This window comes from Trachemys scripta, chromosome 11, assembly GCF_013100865.1.
Source record: "Trachemys scripta elegans isolate TJP31775 chromosome 11, CAS_Tse_1.0, whole genome shotgun sequence".
Taxonomy (NCBI): domain Eukaryota; kingdom Metazoa; phylum Chordata; order Testudines; family Emydidae; genus Trachemys; species Trachemys scripta.
In genome coordinates this window covers 21,750,493-21,772,499 of record NC_048308.1, presented here as the reverse complement: position 1 = coordinate 21,772,499, position 22,007 = coordinate 21,750,493, and the positions used below count along the sequence as shown (strand labels likewise).

General features: G+C 39.3%; 1 protein-coding gene across 5 annotated transcripts in view; it reads left to right on the top strand.

The window, feature by feature from the left end:
- Nucleotides 1–4,744: 4,744 nt before the first annotated feature.
- The window catches only part of GTDC1 (glycosyltransferase like domain containing 1), a 262,957-nt gene continuing 245,694 nt past the window's right edge, over nucleotides 4,745–22,007 (top strand). For 2 of the 5 annotated variants that reach the window (XM_034785557.1, XM_034785556.1), the window contains exons 1-2: nucleotides 4,748–4,844; nucleotides 8,605–8,737. The gene's annotated coding sequence lies outside the window, so the exon portion shown is untranslated. Of the gene's footprint in view, nucleotides 4,845–8,604; nucleotides 8,738–22,007 lie in introns of all 5 variants that reach the window. The other 3 variants (XM_034785559.1, XM_034785558.1, XM_034785561.1) reach the window with 3 other exon arrangements.

Genomic DNA, 22,007 nt, shown 5'->3' with positions numbered 1-22,007 from the left:
GAACAATTGTCCACTAAGAATTTGAGATCGTTAATATATTTAATAAAAGCTACCAAACAGCTGCCATATGGTGACAACTTCTGGACACTGGGTTGGACTCAAGCCTGTGACCTAAATGTGAAAAGCTCTATAACCCATTACAAATCCCAGAAGCCATCTAGCCGCCACTAATCTATTTTAAGTGACTGGAACCTAGCTATTGCTTTTGATGACTTCATATGGCTACAAGTTGCAGAGTGCCTCATTAGGTCAAAAATCTTTGACTACTCTCTACCTTGCTCTGCTTCACTGTGCCTGACAAGGAACTACACTGATTATGTAGCCTTTACGATTAATGGTGCTCTTTTGGGGGAAAAAGAAGAAAAAAAATACCTTTTACAGCAGCAGGATTGGATCTAGGACAGATCCAGTGATTTGCAGTGAAAAAAGTAACTAAAGGGCTCATTAGAGAGAAAGTTATTAGGCCAAGCAAATAGTTAATCCCTGTCACACAGAAGTAAAATAGTTGCCAACCTTGAACTCTAAATTAAAGGCACTCTCTGAGTACAAGAGAAGTGACTCCTATCTGCAGCTTCCTCAGTACCATCCCTCTACCATAATGCTGTGGTCTTTTTCTTTCTTTAAATTCTGGGCTCCAACTAATTACTGGCAGGAAGTGCCTATTTTTATGTCATTAGTATGCAAATGAGTGAGAGAAGTAGGAAAATATTCAAAAGGCACTGTAACAATATATGTCTACAGACTACTAGCCAATTAAAAAATGGTACTATGACTGCAGACCCCAGCAGAAGACTATGGCCAAAACATTTATGCTTCAGCACCTACAGTTTAACTTTGATGGAAACTGTAAACTCAGCACCTCTGAAAATCAGACCCATGATATCTCAGATTGGCCACTCAAAAACTGGTAGACACTTTTAAAGATTTTGGTCTTTATTTCTCTGTCTCAGTTTCTCCACTCATAAATTGGGGATAAACAACCTTATTTTCCTATTTTCCAAGGTATTGTGAGGAAAAAAATTTAATGAGACTGATACTTCCTGCAATTTTTACTCAGTGTGAGTCCCAACGGGACACCTGAAATGAGGAAAGTCTGCAAGATCAGGTCCAATTTTGTCAAATGTTATATAATACAAATGTTTAGTATTATTATTCTCATAAGATTTTCAGTATTTCCTGCTTCCACTTAGGTTAAAAAAATAGCAAGAACTGCCTGTCTTGTGATATTTTGGCACTTCCACTGCTGGATGGTATCAGGAAGTGCAGAAGCACATAACAATGAGAAACAATTTGAAAACAATTAGCTAAGCTTTTTTGAACCTAAGAAAATATTCAGTTTTGGCTTGAGTGAAGGTTGGGTTAGTTCTTATGCAAACTAGTTTGTTCATCTCTGTTTCCTAACCATAGAATATCAAATACGGGGAGAAAATGTAATTCCAAAGGAGTCCTGCAGTCCTTAAACAGTTAAACTTCTTGGGAATTTTGCCTGCATCAGCAGGGAAACAGAATTGGGTCCATGTAATTTTACTTATCATGAGCCTCCTTTTCAAAAACTAGTTAATTCTATTTCTACATACCTGTCTATGTATACTCCAAGACAAAAATGTGCTAAGATTGAATCAAGGTTACTTCTATGAATACCTTTGCCTGCAATATTTGTAAGTCACTGAGGCTGGAGCACAGAGCTTTCAAAATACTCCACTGAAGTCTTTCCCTGCTCAATCTGTAATGTGTGTCTGATATCTCCTAAAAGTTACAATACCTGGAGAGGTGTGATTCTCCATAGCTAAGAACATAATCCCCACTCCTCCAAATATACTTGAAGATAATACTCATGATTTTCTCTCTCATACTTTGTTTCTCCCACACCATCTCTCCCTTCATATTTTTGTCTTTCCCGTTTGCTTTCTTGCACATGCTACTTCTGACCACCTTCTCTCCATTCTCTTCCCTCTTGTGCAGCCTTATGTATCCTCCTTACCAGTGCTTAATTTGTGTGAGGGCTTGCCGGAGCTGAACCTCTGCACTTCTAGGTTTGGCAGTTCATAGTCCCAGCACCTCTGGGCTTGCCGCCTCAGTTATGAAAGTAAAAAAATTTAGCCCCAGCAACTCTTTCATTACAAATTTAAGCACTGCTCTTTACCCCTTTCCTTGTTCTGCTTGGTTTGGAACCCTTCCCTCTCTCCTTTGCTAGTTCTTCCATCTATTACTTTCTCCTTCCTCTACCCCACTTTACCAAATTCCTTCTGGTGACTCTGTTTCTTTCTAACCACCACCATCACCACCAAATCTCCCCTAGTGCATCTTCCCTTTGTTTTTCCTCACTAGTACGACTTTGTTCTAGTCTGTTTTGCAGATGCCATACAGTCCAGGGGTTCTCAAACTGCAGGTCGTGAGGTTATTATCTGGGGGTCATGAGCTAACATGGGACTGATAGCCTGAGCGCCTGTTAAATTAAATAAAAAAATTTTTTAATTGATAAGTAGGGCCCTATCAAATTCACAGCCACGAAAAACGTGTCACGGACCGTGAAATCTGGTCTTTTGTGTGCTTTTACCCTACACTATACAGATTTAACAGGGGAAACCAGTGTTTCTCAAATTGGGGATCCTGCCCTAAATGGGAGTTGCAGGGGAGTCGCAAGATTATTTAGGGGGGTTGTGGTTAGGGTGACCAGACAGCAAGTGTGAAAAATCGGGACAGGGGGTGGGGGGTAATAGGAGCCTATATAAGAAAAAGACCCAAAAATCGGGACTGTCCCTATAAAATCGGGACATCTGGTCACCCTAGTTGTGGTATTACCTCCCTTACTTCTGCACTGCCTTCAGAGCTGGGATCCCAGCCAGCAGCTGCTGCTCTCCAGCTGCTCAGTTTTGAAGGCACTGCCACTGCAGCAGCGCAGAAGTAAGGGTAGCAGGACCACAACCCCCGCCTCTTACAATAACCTTGTGACCCCCCCACAACTCCTTCTTGGGTCAGGAGTAACCCCTACAATTACAACACGGTGAAATTTCAGATTTAAATAGCTGAAATCATGAAATTTATGATTTTAAAAATCCTATGACCGTGAAATTGACCAACATGGACTGTGAATTTGGTAGGGCCCTCTTTATAAGAGGGGGTCACACTCAGAGGCTTGCTGTGTGAAAGGGGTCACCAAAACAAAAAGTTTGAGAACCACTGCCATACACAGTGACTTAGGAGTCTGGTAAAATTCCCTTTGTCTGTGGATCTGCTGCAAAGTCTGTGTACTTTGGAGGGACTGTGCTTTGAAATCATGCAGATTAACATACTAAACAGGTAGGGGCTAAGGGGAGGAGCTGGCAGATTATTTGGCAAATGAGAGGTAGAAAAGTCCCCAAGGAGGCATATTTCCACTTTTGGCAGAAATTCTGGCAGGCCTGGAGGGAATAGATGCAGCTAGGCTGACCACCTACTTTTCAAAGAAATAAAAGGAAAGATGTATGAAAAATAGGGGGCCAAGAAGTCTCAGTCAGTACCTAATTTTGTGGCTCACAAATCACAGAGTACTAAATCCCATCTGCAGTGTCACACCCTACAATCCTTTGCTAAAGTCAGGAATAAATGTGTTCAATGTTCATAGCTGATCTGGGACGCTAGGCTCCCACTCAAAGTTGTCCTTTAAAGGTGGCGCAGTTGGTCACCTTAATGCCAGAGAGAGCTTAGCGGCCAAATTTAACCCTGGCACAGTTGGCCTAAGTCCCCAGAAGCCAAGTGGAGGTGCAGTTGTTTGCCCCAGGGCTGAATTTGCCCCACGTGCGGACTGTGTGTGAAGTGCTCTGGATCCTTAGGGAGGAGGGCACACAAACCCTGTACAGGTGAGCTATGATTTTAGAGGCTAGGGCGTAACATGGGGGCCAGACGCCTATAAGGATGGAGGGCAACAGTGGAGGACCTCGGGTCGGGGTGGCGCTGCCTCTGCGTGACCCGGGGGGAATTGCAGGGGGCAGCCTTCTGCCAGGGGTGTGTCCGTGAGAAATTCAGAAACGTCTCCCTCATGCAAAAGAGGCAGCTGGGACCGGGGCAGCGGCTCCGCGCGACGGGCAAAGGCGGGCAGGCGGGAGGGGGAAGCCGAGCCTCCTGCGTGCTGAGGCGAGGGCGGGGCAGGAACGCTAGCACGTCGGTGCCGCCGCCGGCCTCCAGGCGGGATTGAGGAGGAGGTGAGTTCCCTCGGGGGCGGGGGGGCTGGTGAGGAGCGGGGCCGCGTGATGAGAGCGAGCCCGGGAGGGAAGGGGTCAGCGCGGAGAGGCCGAGGCGGCCGGAAGGAGAACGGGGCAGACAGCGGCCGGGGGCGGAGGGGGACGGGCCCAGGCAGGGCTGCTCTCCTGAGGGGAGGCGGAGAGCGGCAACTGCTGGCCTGGGACTGTGTGCGGCGTCTAACATGGCTCCCCAGCACCCGCAGCTCGCAGGCGGCCCGTGGCGGGGGAGCTGCTGATCTAGGGGTGCAGCCGCCCCAGCTGCCCCTTAGGTGGCTCCTGAGCACTGGGAGCGGCCTCTGGGCAGGGGGAGCTGCTACTGCTGATCCGGGGTGCAGCCCCTAACGTGGCCCCTGTTCCCCACGGTGGCTGCTGGGGACGTGGGGTTGCAGCCTCCCCTGCAGCCCCTAAGGGGCGGCCAGCACCCACAGCTAACGGGCGACTCTGCTCCTGGCGATCAGGGGGTGCAGGCTCCCCAGGAAGCCTCTCAGAGCTACGGCTCAGGGGGGACCTCAGACTGGGGAGCTGCTGCTGTGTAGGAGGAACAGCTTTGCCAGTGCCCTGGTATGGGTCTCCCATTTGCCATGTGCTGCTCGCAGATATGGGGAGCCCCTGTAGGGGGGAAAGGTATGCGGCCTTTATAATGATTTCTAAGCAGCACCTCCACTATTTACAGGGCCCAGGTCAAAAGTGGGGTGAGAGAAACCCAATGCTCTCAAAGGAGGCTGATCAGGTACACACAATTCAAAAGGCTCCACTGTGGGGGGACCTGGGGGAGCTGCTGGAACTCTTGAGGGTGGGGTGTGTGCATTGCACCCTCTTCAGGAGCTTAGCATTACTGTGCGGCAACTGCATGCAGTCTTTCAGAAGGGGAGAAAAAAGACATAACGGAAATAATACTTGTGCCACTGGTCAGAGTACTCGTGCACAAGTTCAGCAGTCTGACATAAGGGGAATTGGTGTGCTGATTGTGTTATGTGCTTAGCTGCCTAACTTGGTTTTCCAACTTTCGCATACAGTTCATCTCACAGGCACGGGGATATAGCGGAAGCTATTGCTGGCGCTCAGAACATATGCAGCTTCTGCAATAGTCTGGTGCAGGCCTCAAGGAGCCCAGACACAGCTCAATCTCACAATGAGAATGTGAAATTAATGTGTGTGTTTTTTTTTTTTTTTTTCCCCCCTTAAATAGCTTTTAATAAAAATGACTGTAAGTGCTCTGGGGCAGGGGCAGGGTCTGTCTCTGTTTGTGTGTTTATGAAGAGCAGTGTAAAATTGGGCTCCAAACTTGAGATGCTACCGTCATACAATTAATAAAATATTAAATTTTTTAAAATAATTACACTCTTGACAAGAAAGCCCCCCATGTAAATCAAACAAAAATCGCACAAAAGTTGAAACCCATGCAAAAGAATACAGTGTGAAATTGTTTTAAAACAAAAGACGAATGAAAGGAGAATTCAGTTTAAAAAATAAATATATTTTAAAATGTGATTTTAAATTAAAGCACTATCAGAAAATATTTCATAATAATGGGATGTTTCAAGAAAAACTTTTAAAATTAATCCCAAATTAAAGGGAGTTTTTCTCACATAAATAAGTTTAGTAGATCTAACCAGATCTTTTAACACATGACTGTGTGATGGTGGGAATAGTAAACTAGAGGAAACGAATGCAAGTACACAGACTTTATTTAAGAGGAGGAAGGAAAAGTTTGGATACAGGAACAAGTCCATTATAATGGATGCTGACTTTATTTTGGATTTTTTTTCTACTCTAGTTCTTAGGTGCTAGCCATACATTAAGTTAGTTTAAAGTTTAGCACAGTGGTTAGGTAAAGATGAGCAGCAGATTGCAGTATTGTGTATAACAATGGGTTGGTATTATTCAATAGAACTGTTTTATTGGACTCTATTAACCTTAAGCCTTCACCATGACAGGACTTTCATGTAAGAACGCACATGCAAAGTGCAATATTGAATTTTAATTAGAGCTTTCAAGACCTGAAGTGGAATGTATTCTCATCATTTCCCTCTCCCTTTTAATGTACATTTTTCTTAGAAGCCTAGACTTAGTAAAAATACTTTGGTGTTGGAGATTCCATTACATCATATGTATGAGTTTGTATAATCTCAGTGTCAGAAGTCAGTTTTGATAAAGTAAAATAAGGACAAATTCAAATGTACAATTTGATTTTAGATTTATACCCCAACAGTGTGTAGAAAGATGAATATAACCTTATATATGATTGAATCCCAATTGTTAGAATCTTTCTTGCTAGTGATTGGCCAGACTGACTCCTTGTCTATTGACTAAAGATTAGCTAAGCATATTTAGTGTTGCCCAAGTAGTTTGGATAATTAATATTCTAAGGTTTTATTTTTCTTTATGAACTTTGGAATACTTTCATGTTAGTTAGGGGAACTTTTTGAAACTGCAGCTAAAAATAAATCATTCAAGAAAAACATAACTATGAATTTCACATACTGTTCCTGCATAAGTCAGAGCATAAATTGCATACAGTGTTCAGAAGGAACATGTCTGTCTTATGTGGGCATTTTTGTTGATGTGGGCGGAATTTAGATATGCTTAGTTATGTGCAATATTCAAATAAATACACTGAATAAATAATATTTATTCTAATAAATATTATTGCTAACAATAGGAATAATGGGGCCTTAATCTTGATTGGGCCCTCTGGATGCTTCCATAGTGGTAATAATAGTAATATTGCATATGGAATAATGTAATATGAAGGCAATAACAAAATAAGGCAGAAAATTGCAAGACCTCAAATGTGTGGATATCTGGTCCTTGTTAGATTGGCTGTACAGTATATCTAATTTCAAAAACAGTCAAACATGGGGGTGGGGGTCAATGAACTATAAACAATTCTCATTATATATGATTCTAAGAATCTTGGCAGGGCTAGTAACATGCTGCCAGTATTTTAACAAGAAGTGCCCATAAAATTTCCCTCATTTGACTGTGATAAATCCTGTGTACCAAATCTGTAAGGGACAGCAAAATCATGCTAATCTTTGGTGGCAGAATTTTTAACAGCAGGCTCTTGAGAACCTCCCCCACCTAAGGAATCAGTAGGCAGTGCAGTTAGCAGCGATAATGCACAGCTTTACTTCTATAAGAACACATATCCCAGTGTTAATGTCACTTCTGAATAGATATATCTCAAAGTATGTGTCTTAAATGTACACCTTAGCTATCCATATTGCTGCACATCAGATGTGAAAGTAAAAATAAATGTGTGAAGCTCCACACAGACTTGTATGGATTTCTGCAAATCTGAAAACCACATCTCCAAACTATCTATTATCCCAAATTCTCTCTCTCACACACACAATTTCACACACACATGTTTTTAGTTGACCTTCAGTGTTTCCTACAAGCAGGACATCAAAGTTCTTATCTATTTACAAATGACAATAAATAGGCTTCCCTATACTTAAAATATGGCCAATGCAACAGATTTGGGATATGAGTAATTATGTGGCGTTCAAATGAGGGATGGAGGAATATGAAAGTGTAATTTATTAAAGAAATATAGTACTTAGAATAAATGAATGAGGTCAGTTCCTATTTGTGTTAGCTTGTGCCCCCCAAAACAGTAATCCACAGGATTAAGATAAGAGGAGCAGAAGCAACGGTGGGGCTCTTAGATTTTAAAATAAGGTTACTGCCATAATAATATTACTGATAGATGTGAAGTATGATTATCCAAAGCCTTCTCACCAGTATTACAGATGCTGCAAGATTTAATGCCATCCTTGTAATTTATGAAACTAACCTCAAGCAAGTAAGTAAGGGTGGACACATCACTGTGTTAATGATAAGCCTGAGAAATAGAGGATTTAGATGTTTTAAGATTTGAAATCTTTCTCTCTCTCTCACACATGCACATGCACACAGAGTTCAAGATTAATAACACCAAAGATTTAACTGTTCATAGGTCACCTGTAGCATTATATTCCAGTTTTGTCCTGGGACTACTTCTAGGGATTTAGGTGCCAAAACTGTTCAACTACTTGGACCCCCTGAGACTGACAGTAAAAGTGCTAATAGCAATTATGGTATTGGTAATTTTCTAGGAAAACTGTCCACTATGAACTAGCGTGCAACGGCATGTTCACATCCTCTAGTGAAAAGCCATTTTATATTAATATCTTAAGGTCACTACTGACTATATACTGGATTGACTCGTGACCTACAGGTGAAAGCTGCCAATCCCTTAGGCTCTTCATTATTTACCCATGGAAGGAAGATTTACTGAATCATTGTTACATAATAGATGCTGCTCACATTGGCAGGGTTGAATGATCAGAGGTATGGGAGTGAAACATGAGTATAACTGTTAATATTTATTTTTTAGCTCTAAAAAGACGAAGAAAGATCTTCTCATTTCCAGAGTAACTGGAGACTGCACTTTTGCCTGCATCTTATTCCGCCTTTCCCCAAGTGAAATAAACTATACAGTTTTGCCTGTGTAACTGCTTCTCCAGTAGGTAAGTGTAGACAGCCCTAAGTAAACTCCCTTAAAAGAATATGTTTTGGTTGTCATAAAGTCGGTTTTCTTTTTGGTTGCGATTTAAATATAAAGAGAGGATTTATGGAGATGACTATAAGGTTCCATTGCCCTAATTGCTCACTACATCTGGCACGGCATAAAAATTGGTCTCACTTGTATCTAAAACAGTTACCTTTATTTTTTATTTATTCTATCTGCTTTTTGTAAAATCAATGGTCATGTTAAATGCTTAAATACCAAATATGCAAATTTAGAGATCAATATATGATTTTTTTTGTATTTCTTATAATAGATATCTGGTATGCTGTTTGAGGGAGTCATCTAAGTCTTTAATAATTTTGACTACTCACTAGTTAAAGTATGTTATCTCTTATTAGAGAAATATATATTTATCTTTTAAAAATATTGTGTTTCTTTTTGAAGAAATAATAGCTGAGGATTGTAAAAGTAGCAATTTTGGAAGTGAATCTAGATTTTTTTTCGAACGGTATGGTTTAAAACTGAATTGTGAAGAAAACAGGAAAACGATGCCAATATCTGTGTTTAAAAAAAAAAAAAAAAATTCTCAGATATGTGTTTTCCTGTATGCTTTGTTTACTATTTTAAGACTGAGTGATGCCATTTAAACTATCATTTTTCAATTGGAATTATTTTAAAAATATTGCCAATAATTAGCATTTCACTCAGTCATGACCCAGGTGACTTACAAAAATCCCATTACTTTCAGCAGTACTGTGTGTGTGTGTGTGTGTGTGTGTGTGTGGAATGTCTTCACTAATCAGGCTTAAGAGGAGCACTCAGCAAATTTACCACTGAAACTTGTCTTTAAAAAAAAAAAAAAAAAAAAAAAAAAAAAAAAGTTTGGACATGTGACATCTATACCCCTCCATGCCTTATTCCTCCTTATTCCACTGTGAGAGCACAGTATATACAATTCTTGGATATCATAACTATCATGGAATCTCACTGGAACTTGGAGCTGGCCACCATGTATCCTGTTTTTATAATGTGTGACTTTAAAAAAAGTTTAACCATGCAGTATGCTTTTACAAAGTCATTACCCAGCAGCGGTGGTTTCATTGTAGCACTGATATCACAGTGCTGTTCATACTGTACATTTAATTCTATAGTAAAATATTATCATTATTTTGTTCTCCTGGGAGTAGCTTGTCAGTAGAGAAGAGAGAAATGCACTTGCAAGATGTGTGGACAATCTTCTCAATGAGTCAGAACCTCTGGAAAGCAGTAGCCACTGGTGAAGAGCTAATTATTCCATGTGAAATTATATAAGGAGCCTTTGCCCTGACTCTACTTCATTTCCTTTCCTGTGACAGTAACTTCAGAAATCTCAAATCCTTTCTCCTTATTTCTCTGTACTATGTATTTTATTTACTATTTCTTATATGAAGGGTTATTTGCTGTTGTTAAAAACTTAACTATTTGTTTTAGTATTAAATATTTCTAGTTAGAATTAGGCTCTACACAGTTATCCAATTTGAACATTTCGATTTGCTTTCTAGGTTCAGACTGGTCATTTTCCATTGCCTTCCCTGTAACTTGACTTCAGTTCCCCAGTAGAGGATTTGTGTGCTTGGAGTTTAAATGCTTCATGTGATAGTGATGGATTATTTTCTGACCATCTTTTCCACTGCCTTGTGTGTTTAGAAAAAGACATATATCAAAGGCCCATTTGGGCCTGCAAGGAAGAGGAAAGTCACCTCCTTTTTTTTCCTGATAGAGAGGGCTAATTACTTGCAGACCAATCAGACTGCTTCCACTTTAGAGTAGTTTTGGCAGAGTGCTTTAAAAGCACAAAAGGAGTAAAGGAAGCAGTTTAGATCTGATGTGGGTTCTGAAGGTTCCCTCAAAGAAGCCAAGGAGAAAATAGTTGCAGACTATTGAACGATCCAGGGGCTCTGGCACATAATAAGAGAAAAGTGCTGTGAATCTGAGCATTCTTCCTGTTGCATTAAGATACAAAGAAGCACAGTAGGAACAGATCCAAAGTTGCACCATTATAGAGAAAGTCTCAACATTTTTAGAAACAGTTGCAGGTGATAGCTTATTGTCAGGTATCTCAGTTCCTCTTGAGATGCTGAACATAAAATTCTATCTGTATTGACTATCTTGTCAGAACTGGGTCCTGAGTCAGTTTCATGAAGGGGTTTGATACAATCTTGATTTACAGTGCATTTTTATGAAGGATTATCAGAAGATAGCCCATCATAATCTTCTGCTTCCTCTGTGCAGCTCTGTAGGGTTTCTCACCCTTCAGATCTTGAGATCAACTGTAAGGTCCCATTGCCATCAGGAATAGAATTTAACGTTAGTTCCAGGGCTCTCAGATCTAGAGAACTCCTTCCTTGAATTATTCCCTGAAGATGTCTGTAGACACACGCTCTTTATTAAGATATCCACATCTCCCTGGATGTCTAAATCAAGGGGACAGGTTGCAGAGCTCACATTGTTTGTAGGAAACCCGTGTTTCTTGGTTCTATTAATGAATGTGGGCTCTGCAAACACAAGATTATTCTGATAAACAGCATAAGGACTAAGTTCAAGAATTTTCCATTTGAGGAACCTGTTTTCTTCACCTCAGAGTTAGGGTTGTTTCGTTCTTTGGATAAAGGGAAATTGACTCAATACAGACAGGTTCCAGAGGAATACCGCTTCTTGTTAGAGAGCTGCTGAATACTACAAATCTGATCAGAAGCAGTTTTTCTTCTCAAAGCAGAAAGAGAAGCAGCAGAAACTGAAAACAACTTATTTGGCAACTTGAGATCCTTTTATTATTATTGTCTTGAGACAGCTAATTTGGGGTGGCACCTAATAACTTCAGCCAATTGTGGCATTTTCCCCTCTCTCTAGTCTCCTTTTTGGAAAATTTGTCAGGTGTCATAGAGTGGAATTACCTTGGACAGCTGGCTACTAGAGATAATTCAAACCGGCTGTTGCATCAAATTCCACTCTGTGTCTTCTCCAAACCCTTCATCACAGTCCTGCTTCAGGGATCCTTCTCATGAGAAAGTGCTGAGAGACAATGTGACCTTTCTTTTCCAACTGAGAGCAATAGAAGAGGCAGTCCCGCAGCATTAAGAGAGGAAGGGGTTCAATTCTCACTATTTCCTGACGATAAGAGGAAGTTACATGCGAGAGTCAATAAAATTGAATAAGTAGATTAAAAAAAATCAAATTCTGTAAGGTGACACTACCATTATTTTATCGGGGTTGCCGGTAGCATATGTACGTATGTAATCTTTAATTACGTGATCATGTACTGTTCTTTTTCCATAAGACAGCAGTCTCATTCATTATAGAAGATGCATAGCTCATCCATTGGAAGAGCACTGGAGAGAACCAAATAAGTCTCCTAAATTGTTTGAAAGTAAATTCAGGGGGTAAAACATTTTTGTTTAGAGTTTGTCTGAACTGTTTTCATACAAATTGTTATAATCTTGCAGGTGTCAACCTGAAGATTTTAGAGCACATTCCTCCAGATCCAAAGCAGCCTCCTCAGTATGTATGAGGAATGTCTTTATGCAAGGCTCCTACCTGGAGTTCAAGTCATGTCTTTATGCAGAATTACTCTTTTGACTCATCAGCTAGATCGGATGCCAGAGAGAGCAGTTTTGCAAGCTTTAATTGATCATTTCTAGGCCCACCTTCATCAAAGTTGTTACTGCTAGTTCCTCTCCCACAAATATTTCTGTAACATACATTACCTTAAGAAGAAAGGTTGCTTACTAATAACTATAGTTCTTTGAGTAGATTGTCATTATAGATGTATGTTTCCTACTATGTGCCTCTCTGTTTGGGAGTCTTCATTAAATTCTGAGTAAGTGAAAAGGGACAGAAGTAGGGTTAGAGTGCTTTACGCAGAATGTTTAGTTCTGTGGTAGAACTTGCATGTGGCCCCAACAGTTACTGTTTTCTAGTGGGTTCGGACTTGTGGCCATCGGTGTATGCATATCTCAGAAGTGGGGAAGTATGATGATAATCTATTTGAAGAACTATATTTATTATTAAGGAAACTTTAGACATATGCTCAGATACTAAACTAATGAGCAGCCTGAAAATAAATTAATAAAATAAAATTCTGACCTAGAAAGGCAATCCATATATATACTAGATCTATCACTGTAGTATCTGAGAATCTTGCATATTTTCAAAAGAAACTAATGGAATCTCAGTTTCTTTTTCTCCAACTTCAAGGTGAAAGGAAGCTTAAAAAGTATTTCTTTCCTTATTTCAGTTCATTTGAACATCTATGTTGCTTTAATATAGGTTTTTGTATTTAAATAGTATTATATTCCTGATATGATACCACTGTTCTTGAAATTTTCTAATATTACAGAATCCTTCACTAAGGTCCATTCTCATACATGCTCTTAACAGTTTTTGACTTTTTTTAATAGCTTGTTCTAAAATGTGAATTTTGAAAGTGTGGTAAGTATATTCTACTCACAATGTAGTATAGATTTTATAACTTAGAATCTACACTTATTACAAGTGTTATTTTCAAGTATTAATATATTTATGCATGTCTCAGTCTAGTTTAATGAGGGTATATCATTTGTGTAGCTGTTAAAATGAATAACCAATAAAAGAAAACATTGCACTAATAAACAAGAGATGGCTGGAGTTGGCTCCACTAACTGAAACAATTTACTTCATCCATCTTCAGTGTTTCTTAGCAACACAAAGTACTCTTACCCAGGGCGCTTTCACGGACTTTCACATCTTTCTTCAAATATAGCTTTGGTAGTATTTTATATGACCTGAAGTTCGTCCATCTGTCCTGAAGCTCCCAACGCTTTTCCAATGCTTCCAATGATCAAATGATCTTACATACATTTTTTCAGCTTAATAACACACAAGTTGACTAGAGAATCATTCAACATGTCAGGTTTTCCAAAGGGTTCTGGGAAATTATTTGCTGTTCTGTATAGCAAAGCTAAACGTTATTGAAAATGTGTTATAGTTTCATAATAAAACAAATAGGAAAAATGTTGGCTTGGGAACTAACTAAATATTTTCAGATAGCCCTAGCCTCAAGGCTTGGATTGCTTGTAATAAAAGGGTAGCTTTGATATCTTTTGGTGAATTGACTAGTATTCTGTTTAAATCATAATTTATGAAAATACTGGCTTGATACAGAATGTTACATTATCAGATTGTTCATGTGCAAGAATTGCATTAATGTGTGGCTGACATTTTCAGTGTTTATTTCATGAGAGGTTAGTAAACCATTGCTTCTCTGAATGTGCTTTCTAACAACTCAGAGGTTGCTGTTGATACTTTAGGATCCCTTCCTCCATTTCTTGCTTTCCATTTTATAATGTGAGAGAAACCGATGCTGGTCTTTTAGATCACTGAGTAACATCTGCTGGGGAAATTCAGCTTGCTTAAGGAGCCCCTTCAGATACATAGCAGAAAGCATTGTTATGTGAATATTGGGAACAAATTTTGATTTCATTCTACAAGACTGTATATAACTTTTGTTACAGGAAATAATGTGCTCTGAATTTTCAGTAAATTGCACAGAAAACTTCTGTGATTGTGTAATATGCTTTAATGACTGTCTTGCTCTGAGAGAGAGACATTTTTTAGAAGTCTTAGGATAAAAGTTTCTTATAATAGTGTGTAGTAATAAGTGGTTGAAAAATTTTGTGGTGAGTTAATTTCTTATTTTTTACATAAGCAGAATAATCACTAAGGTATATGGCAATTATTAGGAATAGTACCCAAAAACTGCAGAAACCTTAGCTTTGTTCATCTCTACAATTCAAAAAATGCTGTATTGCAGCAAACAATCTGGCTATGATGCTAACTTTTTTGTTAGTGAATGTACACACATTCTTATGGTGTTGGTGTGCATGTGGTGTGCAAGAACATTGGTATAATATCCAGAATATACTACTATTTAATAAAAAAAAAAAATTAAAGCAACATAGATGATCAGATGATCTGTATCTAAAAGATAAATATGAGAGAGAAAAGACTTGATGGGATAGTGTTTTATGAAGGTTTTATCAGCATGTTTTTGAGATTGTCTCATTATTCATGGATTGTGAAGACACAAAGAAATATATGTTGTTCTAGTGTCTGCCAATCAAATCTATACATCTCACCATCCTATCATGCATTAGGCGTATGAGACACATGTTAAAACTTCTCACAGTGCTCCTTGTACAGACACCAGTCTTTTGTGAGTGGACTCCATCACTGGCTCACCTGGGCTTCCAAGCCAATGGGTCTGGTCTAGTCTAGTCATTGTTTCTAGCTCTGAGACCCTAAGGGACACTCTATTTACTATTTCTAGCTCTGGGATCCTAGGGCACACGCTCTGCCCTCTTGTCTGATACCCTTCCTTGGAATGTTGGGTGCTCTGTCCAGCCATGTTTGACCCTGAAATCAGTATCTACGATCTCCTGACACCCCACGCCCCCAGTCACATACATGTGCTCCCCCATATCTGTACATAGGCTATGGGCACTCTGGGCTTCTAATTGAACCCCTTTAGGGACAATGTGGTAGAAAAGCAAGAAACACAGGCTTAGGAAAGGAATTTCTTAATCACAGTGACTTTACTCTTAAAGTACTTGAGAGTTACAGGACTTTGAAAATGATGGAAGTCCTGAGACACATCCTCTCCTAGTCTGATCTCCCCCTTCCTATGAGTCTGAGGTTTATTAACCTTATAGGCTGAACAGGGCCCTTCCTGCACTCTCCTTTTTCTGCTTGACCTGCTTACATGTAGCGATGGTGGCCTCCCCCTTGCACAGAGCAGGACCCTGCTCTATTGCTGTGCCACAGGCTCCACCTGAGAAGCTACAGACATACCAGTCTTGCTTGCCCCTTCCCTCCTGTGGGGCCCTGTGTAGAAAACCCAGTATTACATAAGGCTAGACCAATAATTGAGGGACAATCACAATTGTTGGATAAAGATTGTGGTCTTGATGGCTTTTAATGTTAGTCCTTCAACAGGTGACACCTTCAAAAGGGTGTCAAACACCTTTTACAGAGAAAGCAGTAATCTGGCATGCAGCACAGTAGGTTGTCTGTTGGCAGACTTGTGCAGTCAGTGTCCAATATTTTCACACACAGAACTAGATAGAGTTCCTAATTTGACTCAGACATATCCTGCTCTGTCGTAACATATTTTACAGAAAATCTATCTTCAAGAGGTTTTAGAGAGTTTTTAAAAAATGTTATTGGGACTGTTTTTTTGTAACCTTCCAACTATAAAGGCAAAGTCCAATTTTAGACACCTTGGAGGGAAAGATATAATACATTTCATATATCTCTAAATAGCTTTTATATCGATAAGTGTTATGAATTTAAAGCCTTCTGTGTCAGAATATCCTACATCTCCGAAGGACTGGGAGATATTGGATCTGAAACCTGCCACTTATCTGGGACTGGATATTGCCCATTCTGCATGTGAGAGCATTTAATTTTGTGGTCATGGTGGTGGGAAATCCCCTCATGGAGTAAAGAAGGGAACATTTCCATAGTGGGTTACCTTAAGCAAAAGGCAACTGTTTAGAGGTGCTCAGGGCTTCAGGATGTTGGAAATAGTCCTGTCGCTGATGGATTATTACAAGATTGTGAGAAGGAGGAAAGACTTCTTGTTTCCTCTCTTTTCCCCCTTCTGCACCTCTGTAAGACTGGCGCAATCTGACCCTTTTTTTTTGGTATGTTTCTAATATATGTACACAGCATCACAGTTATTTAGGATGTATAATGAAGAGAAGAACCGATTGTGGCAGTCAGGGCCCAAAATGTCACACTCACTTCAAAATTCTATGACTAATTAAGACACAATTCCCTACCACTTTTGTGAAAATGTTGCTTCAAGCACCTTTATTTGCAGTCTAAGCAATTCCCTTTTGTTTGGAGGGTGTAAAACTCTGACGACTTTGCTGAGCCATGCAAATGATCTTTAAAAAGGTAAATGGCTAACCTTATCAATGGGTAAGGATGACTTGTAATCAGCAACATACAGTAGTGCTGATGAAATATTACAAAACAGATTTCCAGAAACAGTTTTTGAACTTCATCTGTGCTTTAAATACATTTTCCAAACAAATTATTTTTTTATATTTTTCAGATATTTATTATCTCACCACATATTACAAAAAGTCCATTACTAACTTTTCGTTAATGATAGATATAAAGAAAGATTTGCCAAAGAAATAATGTGAATATAGTTGGGATTTAATCTTGGAATTATAAGGGTCACTAGTGTTCTAGCTGCTGTTGCATCTTTTCATATGTAAGGAATGTATGTAACATTAAGGATGTGATGAATGGTGTCATCGGGAACATTTATTTTTCAGATTAAATATTCTTTGCAGCTCTTTCTTGAAAGAACACACAAGAGAATATTAAAGAACGAATCTGAGAAATGATCACCAATATTGAAAGGCTACAAATTGCTATTATGGCTGGGATAGTATTGCTTACATTTGATTTTGTGAAGTGGAAAAGGAAAATCTAAGATGGAAAAGTTAAAATGTGGATCGTTGTTTATTGAGAAATTTCGCTTTTGGGGTTCACACAGTTCAGTATAACCTGTGTCCTTAACGAGACTAGAACTCATGAGGTACATAATTTAATTCTGAATTGCATCTGTATGTTTTAATGAAATAGAAGGCATACGTTTTTCTATACATACAGTGTTTCTCCATTATGCATTGTGATGGCGCTTATATTATTTGTCAAATACGTATATTTTTAAGGAAAGCAGAGAAAAATGAATTGCTTGAAATTGAATGGAAAATCAGTCTCCTCATTCTCACTCAGAGTAAGCCTTCATCTTTATATTGTCAGAAAAGAGGATAGGGATATTCTGTAAATTATTGGACTTTTCTTCCCGCCAGGTAAAATTGTTATAGGATAAATGCATTAGAGTGTTCTGGATGTTAAGTTTTTAATTGCTAAATCATCTTTAAACATCAAATTCCCATTGTGTATTTCTTTTTCTGGTTCCAGTTGATCAGAATGTATAATAAGATTGCCCTTTAAAAGAATTCATTTGGTAGCTTTCAGACCTGATCATTCTCCAGAACAGGATATAGAAATAATAGATGTGATCCATGGGAGTGATTGCATTCTAAATTTCAATAAAGTTGTATTAAGATTGTTGTGTGAACAAGATCTCTGTGTCTGCTTAGATCCTTCCTTTCCACTCCCCTACATTGGAAATAACTTGTCCATTCAGTTATAGGGGCTTAGGGCCTGATCCAGCTCTCACTGAAGCCATCCCACAACCATCTACTGTCCATGATAGTGGCATTCAGTGTACAGGGCCTTCTTAGTGTGAACTATGTTCAAATAGCCTCCAAACTTTAGAGGTTTCTTATGTTTGCTTGGTGAAATGCCTGTTCAGTGTGCTGCTTTATCTTTTAGTATTGCATTCATGCTTTTCTCTTTTCATAGACGACTTTTTTTTTTTTTTTTTTTTTTTTTTTTTTTTTTGGTAACGGCAAGTGTATTTTGCTCACAAGATTCACGTTCTCCCCTATTTTGAGATGCTATTCAGAAGCGACAGTTTTGTTCTTCAGGTAATCTGGAATGAGGATATCTGTTTACCTTGATTTTGCTTCAGATGAATTTTGATCAAGAGAAGATTTGATACTCTAGATACTGTAATTTTAAGTATTACCGTCACAGGATTCAGGAACTTAGCAAACAGAACAGGGCAATTTTGAGTGATTCATTTCCTGTCATCCAGTACCAGCTGGTAGCTGAAAGTTTAGGGACTCCCAGAACATGGGTTTGTATCCCTGACCATCTTGACAATAGCAAAAATAGCTATTGATGGACCTAGCCTCCATGAATGTATCTAATTCTTTTTTGAAACAGTTATACTTTTGGCCTTAAGAATATCCCATGGCAACAAGTTCCACAGGTGGACTATGTGTTGTGTGAAGGAGTATCTCCTTTTTTTGGTTTTAAACCTGCTGCCTGTTAATTTCATAAGGTGATCACTAGTTCTTGTGATATGTGAAGGGGCAAACAACACTTCCCTATTCACTTCTCCATACTGTTCTTGAGTTTATAGACCTTTGTCATATATGCCCTTAGTTGTGTATTTTCTAAACCAGTGGTTCTCAAAGCCGGTCCACTGCTTGTTCAGGGAAAGCCCCTGGCGGGCCGGGCCAGTTTGTTGACCTGCCGCGTCTGCAGGTTCGGCCGATCGCAGCTCCCACTGGCCGCGGTTCGCCGTTCCAGGCCAATGGGGGCTGTGGGAAGCGGCGCAGGCTGAGGGATGTGCTGGCCGCTCTTCTGGAGCCCCCGTTGGCCTGGAGCGGTGAACCGCAGCCAGTGGGAGCCGCGATCGGCCGAACCTGTGGACGCGGCAGGTAAACAAACCGGCCCGGCCTGCCCGGGGCTTTCCCTGAACAAGTGGCAGTCCGGCTTTGAGAACCACTGTTCTAACCTGAACAGTCGCAGTCTTTTCAATCAGTCTTCATGTGGAAGCTGTTCTAGACTCCTAATCATTTTTGTTGCCCTTCTCTGCACCTTTTTCAATTCTAAAATACCCTTTTTGAGATGGGACAATCAGAATTACATGCAGTATTCAAGATGTGAGTGTACCATGGATTTATATAGAGGCAATATGGTATTTTCTGTTTTATCATCTGTCCCTTTCCTAATGGTTCCTAACATTCTGTTCTCTTTTTTTTGACTGCCACTGCACAGTGAGTGGATGTTTTCAGGAAGCTATCCATGATGACTCCAAGATCTCTTTCTTGAATGGTAACAGCTAATTTGTACCCCATGGTTTTGTATATATAGTGGGGATTTATGTTTTCCATTACTTCGTACTTTATCTGCCACTTTGTCCCCCAGTTTTGTGCGATTCCTCTGCAATCTTTGCAATCAGCTTTGGATTTAACTATCTTGAGTAATTTTGTATTGTCTGCAATTTTTGCCTCCTCACTGTTTACCACTTTTTCTAGATCACTTGTGAATATTTTAACAGCACAGGTCCCAGTACAGATCCTGGGGGACCCCACTATTTACCTCTCCGCATTATGAAAACTGACCATTTATTCCTACTCTTTGTTTTCTATCTTTTAACTAGTTACTATTTAATGAGAAGACCTTCCCTCTTATCCTGTGACTCTTTACTTTGCTTAAGAGTCTTTGGCTTGTCCTTGTCAAAGGCTTTCTGTAAGTCCAGGTACACTATCTCAACTGGATCACATTGTCCACATGCTTGTTGACTTCCTCAAAGAATTTAAATAGATTGGTGAAGCATACTTTCCCTTTACAAAAGCTGTGTTGACACTTCCCCAATTTATCATCTTTATCTTTGTATCTGATAATTTTGTTCTCTACTGTAGTTTCAGCTAGTTTGCCTGGGGTATTGAAGTTAGGCTTACTGGCCTGTAATTACCAGAATGGTCTCTGGAGCCTTTTTTAAAAATCAGCATTACATTAGAAACTTCCAGTCATCTGGTACAGAGGCTGATTTAAGTGATAGGTTATATACCACAGTTAGAAGTCCTGCAATTTCATATTTGAATTCCTTCAGAATTCTTGGGTGAATATCATCTGGTTGTGGTGACTTATTACTGTTTAATTTATCAGTTTGTTCCAAAACCTCCTTTACTGACACCTCAATCTGGGTCAGTTCCTCAGATCTTCAGCTAAAAAGAATGGATTCAATGTGGAGATCTTCCCCATATCCTTTGCAATGAAGAGTGATAAGACACAATAAAATACAGAATATGTTAAAAATAGGTGCAATAAAACCTTAGCTATACAGATGAAAACAAGAATGTAAGTGGTCCTAAATTCAAATCTTAGTAGTTTCTTTATCATCTGTTGTTGATCTTACTATGGGTGGGACCTCCTTTTCTGAGGCAGAGATTGGGCAGAGATATTTCTCCCACTTTTGGAGGGTTATGGGGAAATTGGGCAGATATTTCTTTCCCCCCAGAAGCAGGAATAGAGGGACTGTTGCAGAGGACCAGGTAGCCCCTAACAGCCATTTACTATGGGCTTGTCTACAGAGTGATACTAAGGACAATTAATCCAGATTAATCCAAACTAATGGTGTGAGTTTAAGTAGATTAATTAAACTATAATAAATCCCAGTGTGGACACTCTTATTCAGAATTAGAATAGCCTTAAAATTTGGTTTAGCTTATTTCACTTTGGAAGTGAATTAAGCGGAACTCAATTAAGGTCACTTTAATTCTGAGTAAAGAGTATCCACGCACAATTTAATGTGGTTTAACTAATCCACTTTAAATTCACACCTTCATTTAATTCAGATTAATTTTCCTGTGTATCCCTGTATAAACAAGCCCTATGGTTGTTGCTAAGGCTGACTAGGATTAGACTAAATGAAAGAGAATATGGACTTTTCTTAAATTCAGACAAATGGCAGACTTTAGTAGGAAAACCAAAGGATTCCTCCTATTGTTATAAAATGTGCAATATAATAAAGACAGTGAATTCCCTAAAAACATTTTTATATGATAGTTTATACAAACTGAGGGTGTCTTGTGAATGAATAATAGATTGCACAGATATAATCATGATTGTCGCTTGAACTGTTTAATTTATTATAGCTTCTAAAAGGCACTTGTCTGCAGCATATTCAGCTCCAAAACAGTATTAGAACATACTGCTGCAGAGTCTCTGTTTTATGTAACTTACTCTGATGGTCTCAAACCTTATAACTTTAATAGTTTTTGAGGGCAAAAGAGAGAGAATCACCTCACATAGACATTTTGCATGGAGATCCTAATTTTCATACCTGATGAGTTGGATTGCCAAAGATATGCCCATGTTTTTAGTATACTAAAATCCATTAAAATTTGTTGAGAAATATATTTGATTAGACAACTAAGAATATCTGAAGTGGAGCTGGCAGAACAGTTAGCTCCTACCAGCTTAAACCAATTTTCTGTTTTTGGATGTACAATTTCTTAGTTGTCCTACAAAGATGTATGCATGGACAGTCTTATGCACTGTGTGTAGTCTTGTTGAACTCAATAAAATTGCTCACAATGTGTGAAGTTAAACACATGCATAATACTTTGCGGGATTGGGGCCTATGTTTTTTCCACTTATTTTCTTCTTCATTAACGTATTGAACACGCCCTTTCTATATGTAAAATGGGTATACTGAATTAGCATGAGACATACATGTAGATATCTCTGTGCTTCCCTAGGGTTGGTAGAGGCATTAAACGTTCCTAAAGCAGAACCCAGTTTGTAAT